Below are 6,541 nucleotides of genomic sequence, written 5' to 3'. Positions count from 1 at the left end.
ATCCCCCAGAGGTACAGGAGAAAGCCAAAACAGCTCACAACAAACAAAAGCTAAGGACGATGGAAAGAGAGCATGTCAAAAAGAAGACGAACAGTATGAAGTTCAAATGGTTTTGAACACTCGTACCACCAACTATACCACTTTCAATAAATCGTGACGCCATTTTGTTTTAACATGAATATCGCGGGTTAGGCCCACAATCCCCTGTGCGCAGCTCAGAAAGCACGGTGAACGTAGTGCGGCATTTTACCCGTAGATCTATGACATGCACTGCCTGACGCGAATGGAGAAGTAACGTCCCTATCCCTAGGCTACATTACAAGGTGCGGTAGAGAACACAAACATTTTACTTCCCTAGACTAGAGACAGTAGAAATTTAGTGTTCGGAAGAGGAACTCACAGAACACTCTTTTCTTCGCTTCAGCCATGGCTGCCAGTTCTGTGGTACTATTTCCGACAGCCATCTGTCTCCGTGCAAATCAAGAAGGAAGAGGAAAGGTCGAGATCAGAATTGTCGTCCTCCGAAGACTTTTCAGTGCTGTACTGAATGAAAGCAGAAGTCAGAAACGAGAACAGTCCAGCTCTGTTTCAATCTCTTTCACCAAGCCGCACAACCTCGGCACAAGGCCAAGATAACCTGCTTGACCGGACACGAGCTGCATGCACCACCGTTTGTTCCCCAAAGGCTGCAAAATACATCGCAGGTAAGAAAGCTACTTACTCAGTTCGTTTCCTCTTTTGCCATGCCGTTGTGTTTGAATTTGACGAACTTACTTATCCTGTGTGTTTGATATAACTTACTTATCGGGTTTGTTTGTTACTACTTGAATGAATTCCCTAAAGCCGGGTTACTACTAGGCCGATTTAGCCGATGCTCCGACGCCGACTCCGACATGAAATCGGCCGACTGTGTTGGACGAGTCGGATTACCTGCTCACACAACGGCGAACTATTTCGCTTGGCGCTAGGCGCCTGTCATGCACACACGTACATGTGGTAGAGGAGACGGTAAAGCCTACTAAAGGTATAGTTTAGGGTCCCAAATTATTTTAGTGGGCCAGCATGCTCTACAGAGTCCCAGGCATGCACATTACACATAGGCCTTGGCCACAACTGACATCGAATATGATGTGGATGGACAACCACTGGTGTATGCAAAATCACCTTACGATGCGAACGAAGACGGCGCAAAGGACCATGAAAATCGCCTGAGTTTGAAGCTCGGTGATGCCGTGCGTGTCTTGAACACCTCCATGGGCAAGGGATGGTGGTGGGTAGAAGTCAATGGCGAGTCTGGCTACGTTCCATCATCATTCCTTGGCACTGAGGATGACCTGCGCGGCGCGGAGGAAGCCTCCTGGCAGAACGACGAATATTTTGACTTCTACCCACCACCTTCCCTTGCCCATGGAGGTGTTCAAGACACGCACGGCATCACCGAGCTTCAAACTCAGGCAATTTTCATGGTCCTTTGCGCCGTCTTCGTTCGCATCGTAAGGTGATTTTGCATACACCAGTGGTTGTCCATCCACATCGTATTCGATGTCAGTTGTGGCCAAGGCCTACGTGTAATGTGCATGCCTGGGACTCTGTAGAGCATGCTGACCCACTAAAATAATTTGGGACCCTAAACTATACCTTTACCGAGGAGACGGTTTCAAACAGGAACGGTTTCAAACAGGAACGGTTCGACAGCAAAATAGTGTAGACCTAAACCGATCATCAGCGTGGATTTTTCACTCGAGGTACGTTTGTGGAAGGAAGCTGGCAAGATGAAGTATGCTCTGAGGCCAGAATCGATCGAACTGAGCCACTCCTTTGTGTTGGCCTGTTGCCTCCAAGTTGCACGATGTTTCCTTTCAAATTTTTAGTGGTGTGCACGGGTAGTCGGGTACCCGTGCTACCCGTGAGGACCTCGAGTAGGCGGGTACAGAGTAGTACCCGAAAATGACATCATCATGTGTACAGTGCACGTGTACAAATTCATGTAATAGAGAGGTTTAAGATGCACGTTATTGACGTGACGCGAAAGTTCACCCCGCGCTATTTGGCTCGTGCGTTGAAAAACAACGCGAGTGACCTGCACATGTTGAAATTTGGAGTTTTACGCCAAATTTGACGTGAAATTGCGCATCACGTCGCAAATAACGTGCATCTTAAAGGGGCACTCCGGCTTCTTTTTCGATGCCGAGTTTTCGATGCCAAGACGAAGGAAGGTGAAAGAGAAGACCCCTCGAACAAGAACGAGTCTCCAGAAGCGATCAAGTCGAGCGGGAAGGCGACTTTTGAATTTCTCCGAGCGAGCGCTGATGACGTAATGAGGGATTAGCTTGCCAGTGGAAAGGCACCTGCGCATATACATTTCACATACTTTTTGGCCAATTTTCAATCGAAGGGGAGGTTGTTTTCTATGCTCTCCCAACGTAATGAGCGATCTCGTCTTCTATACCCTTCCAGGTATCCTGAGGGTCCTCCAGAGGAGAATTTATCTCCAGCAAAGCGTTGTTGATAGGCTAAATTCGTCTCGAGACATATCCACCCAGTGCTGATGAAATAATGTAGAATGTTGAATCTGTGATAATTGTCGACGAGGGAGAGAGAGGTTGATAGCCGCTGTCGCAGGGAGAGTGAAGCTGCTGGAAGTAACAACGAGGAGCCCGTTAGCATCACATGAGCACTCAGATTTCAAAGCAGCTTGACGGAATCGGGGAGTACTCTACTATTTGTCTCACCCTTCTAGTGAATTTTATGACCAGAAAATTATTCGATCAGGATCTCTTCCTCACGATGTGTAGTACAGGTGATTTCTGAACTTGACGATGTGGAGACCGACCAGTAGACCTACCAACAACGTGTACTTGCAGGAGGTTCACCCAAGCCTGCTGCTATCCTCTTCAGTGGCTGTTGTTGTTCAGTAAAAAATATGTTCACTTCTCTCAACATACTTCTGCATGGCAGCAAGAAAGTGCGCTATGGAATTCAACGCCACATTCTTCGCCCAGCTGTGGATGAAGCATGGTCAAGTCATGGCAGTACATATACTTGTAACAGAGGAGAAATTGAAGTTCATTTGTGATGGGAAGTTTGACAGCCCCAGTGACAGAGTCAAGCATTGTTATGTACTTTTGCCGTGGCACAAATTACAGAAGAATCCGAGATGGTCTTGGAATTATGCACATAGATACTACCAGAAATAATGGTGGCATGAACGATGGAATGGGACAGCTCACGGAGAATACTGGAGTAGCCCAAATATCTTTAGGTGATTGTAACTAGTTCTGTTCTGGCTGATAGCTTCGGCCTGCTGCGCCCGTAAGTGGTGGCAATCGTTAGGAATGGGCCATGGGCCGTGAGCAATCGTTAGGAATGGGCCGTGAGTTGTCAGAGTTGTCAGAGTGATGTAGTATATCAGAGAATGCTTTGTTTGTCTAATCGACGGCTCGTTTGAAGTCAGAATTGTTTCAGTCGACTTGATTCTAGACAGTAGTCGAAGGAGTACTATGAAGCATACACCAGGCGTAGTCCATGAGGTATCTCGTGAGAATTCTGTAGGTGCACATCAGGTATCAGCCTTGCCAAGATGGCTCCTCTCTGTTTCTTGAAAGCCTGTATAGTTGGACTGTGGCTCCAGCGCTTCCCTTCTCAGAGCAGATACCATACCCACTACGGTCAATGCATATTGGACAGACCTGTATGCACAACAGAAATAGTGGAGAGGAATCTCTCAGCTCATGAACACTTTGAAGTTTAATTGCCGTTGTTTGTGGCCGTCAGTATGAACCTATCGACCATAACTATAATGTGCAAAAACCTCTATACCTACAGCTGGGGGCATGGAATTATAAAGCATCTCACTTAGGGAACTGCCAATTCTGATCTGAGTTGCGTTCGAGGCCTGCAATTCATGATGGCTATTGTATGTTGCATTGACCAGAGATCATGTAAAACTTCCAAATGCCACATCGAAACGCGCACCGCTTCGAGTACTATGGTATCCCCCATCAAATGGGCATTCGTTCTCGGGGTGGCAAGCGCCACCATTCTTTATGCCTGGATCAGATTTCATTGACACCAACTGTCATGAAGAATCATTTTTACTTCGACTGGATTTCAGTACAAGTGTAGTTGTAGAACTTTAGAATCGACTTTGTTGTACTTGGGCAACCATTTCTCTACCAACGCTCTATTTGGAGAATAGAATTATTTTAATAATAATACATGTCCAGTTTCCACATCTACCCAAATCGGAATACTTGATCACGTATTCAGTACTACACGGAAATTTAGAAAACGCCAGGGATAGGAATTAGCTAAAGAGAACTCCAGGCCAGGGTACTAGTATACGAACAAAAACAAGAAAAAAAACTCACCAGTATACGTGTAGCAATTCATGTCGGTACAATATTCACGATAAGCAACGAGGGAAATAGTCAGTACCCTCCGATTTGGTCAACCTGCTTTGAAGTCTGGTTGTTCAGGTGATACAAACGGGCTTCCCGTTGTTACATCCAGCAGCTTCACTCTCCCAGCGACAGCGGATATCAACCTCTCTCTCCATCGTCGACAATTATCACAGATTCAACATTCTACATTTTATCAGCACTGGGTGAATATGCCTCGAGACGAATTTAGCGGGTCAACAACGCTTTGCTGGAGATAAATTCTCCTCCGGAGAACCCTCAGGATACCTGGAAGGGTATAGAAGATGGGATCGCTCACGGCGTTGGGAGAACATAGAAAACAACCTCCCCTTCGATTGAAAATTGGCCAAAAAGTATGTGAAATGTATATACGCTGGTGCATTTCCACTGGCAAGTCGAAAACGAAGCTGGAGTGCCCCTTTAACCTCTCTAATACTCCGCATGTCTACCCAGTGTGTAATGGAAGGGGTGCATCGTGGTGTTACCATGGAAACATTACCCGATAAGGTACCCGTGCTACCCGTGGAAAACTACCCGAACCCGATACCCGAAGAAATGCTACCCGGCTCGGCCCTACAAATTTTGGTGTCGCAGAGGTGGCTCCAAACAGGAAAGGTTTTGGAGTGCACGTCAGTTCACCCTGAGTTCTGAAATTAGGTACAGTATTTGATATTGCTCCACGAAGGCCAGTGCAGAGAAACAATACGCCTTGTGTGTGCCTCCATTAGTTTTCAATGGTATACGTTGCTTTATGGGGGGTTAGGGTTAGGGTTAGGGTTAGGGTTAAGGTTAGGGTTAGGCAAAGCAACACTTCAAAACTCACATACTTGGTATGGCGCTTCTGGTCATTGCAGAGCCATGAACGTTTGGCTCGGAGCAAACGCGTCGGTCTCACTGTGACATGTTTTCTAATCAAAATACCAAAAGAGAAAATGAATGTTGAGCCCATTCCGTTTTGCAACCTATTTACCGTACCGTCCCCTCTACACCCCCCCCCCCCCCCCCGAGACCGTAGACCCGTGTGCTTGAAGGCCGACCATGTATCTTAATTCTGACCGCCCATAATTATTTTTATTTATTTATTTATTTATTCAACATCTTATGGCTTCCGATGGCAGCCAAAACGGGAAGATGTGGGTGATAGCCAACCATGGTAAAAGAAGGAGAAGATTATACATGAAAAGGAAACAGCCGAAAAGCTATATTGATTAGTTTTTACTTGCAAGTTTTATTATTATGGTGCACTCAGTCATCAGCAGGCCCTCAGATTCACGTTAAATTCTTTCAATGATGCAGAAGTCTTCACTGAGTCAGGAAGTTGTAGCCATGCAGGCGCGTACGCAGGGGGGGGGGGGGGTTCCCGTTGCCCGGAAACCCCCCAAATGTTCCAAACGAGCAACGTTTTTTGGGCTTTTTTGGTAGGGCGCACGATCGATCTGGCAAGAATGCGAAACTTCAACAGATCGTAACTCAGTCAAATCTCGTTCTTATCCAACGATCCAAATATCCAGGTCGAATAGAAAACTCTCAGCTGTCGGTTGAAACAATTTGCGACGCGCTGCGAGCTATGTCTCTTGAGATAAATCATTTGTAAGTTGAGCCGCGATCTCGGCAATTTCCAAATCGCGCAGAGCGACTTGAGTATCGAGAATTTGAGACTTTTCGTCACCCTGACTTACTCAAATTTCCAGGGGCTTCACTGCACTTGTGATATTTTCAAGAGTACACAGCAAAAAATCAAAAGTCTGCTATCAAGAAAAACGAAATCGCTGGAGCAGGACGTGTTTGGGCCTTTGGGGCATTTTTCGCATCGTCGCTGCACTCCACTGCTATCGCTGGATATGTACATGACTGTACTGTGTCCTGGCTATCATGGTTGACCTCGTTCTCTCCCAGGTACCTTTCCACTTCCAGGAAGCCCAAGATAAGGCCACACTTTGTTTTTTCTATGTTTCTCGTCGGCTAATTTTAACAAAAGGTAAGCGGGCGGGCGGAAAAAAGAACAAAAGCCAAGAAAAAACAAGAACAATTTCTACTGAAAACTGCGCACAGTTTGTGTGATTCATACAAGACACTGCCTATACTAGTCCCATAGTGCATGATTCTACTATTATCATACC

The 6,541-nt window shown here is 46.2% G+C and overlaps 1 long non-coding RNA gene across 2 annotated transcripts in view; it reads left to right on the top strand.

Annotated features, from left to right (window-relative positions):
- The first annotated feature begins 256 nt into the window (after positions 1–256).
- LOC135810692 (uncharacterized) overlaps positions 257–6,541 on the top strand; it is a 92,690-nt gene continuing 86,405 nt past the window's right edge. The window contains exon 1 of one of the 2 annotated variants that reach the window (XR_010552327.1): positions 257–704. This is a non-coding gene — a long non-coding RNA (uncharacterized LOC135810692). The remainder of the gene's footprint in view (positions 705–6,541) is intronic. The other variant, XR_010552328.1, reaches the window with a different exon arrangement.

Source organism: Sycon ciliatum, chromosome 2 (assembly GCF_964019385.1).
Source record: "Sycon ciliatum chromosome 2, ocSycCili1.1, whole genome shotgun sequence".
NCBI lineage: Eukaryota > Metazoa > Porifera > Calcarea > Leucosolenida > Sycettidae > Sycon > Sycon ciliatum.
This window is presented reverse-complemented; position numbering and strand designations above follow the sequence as displayed.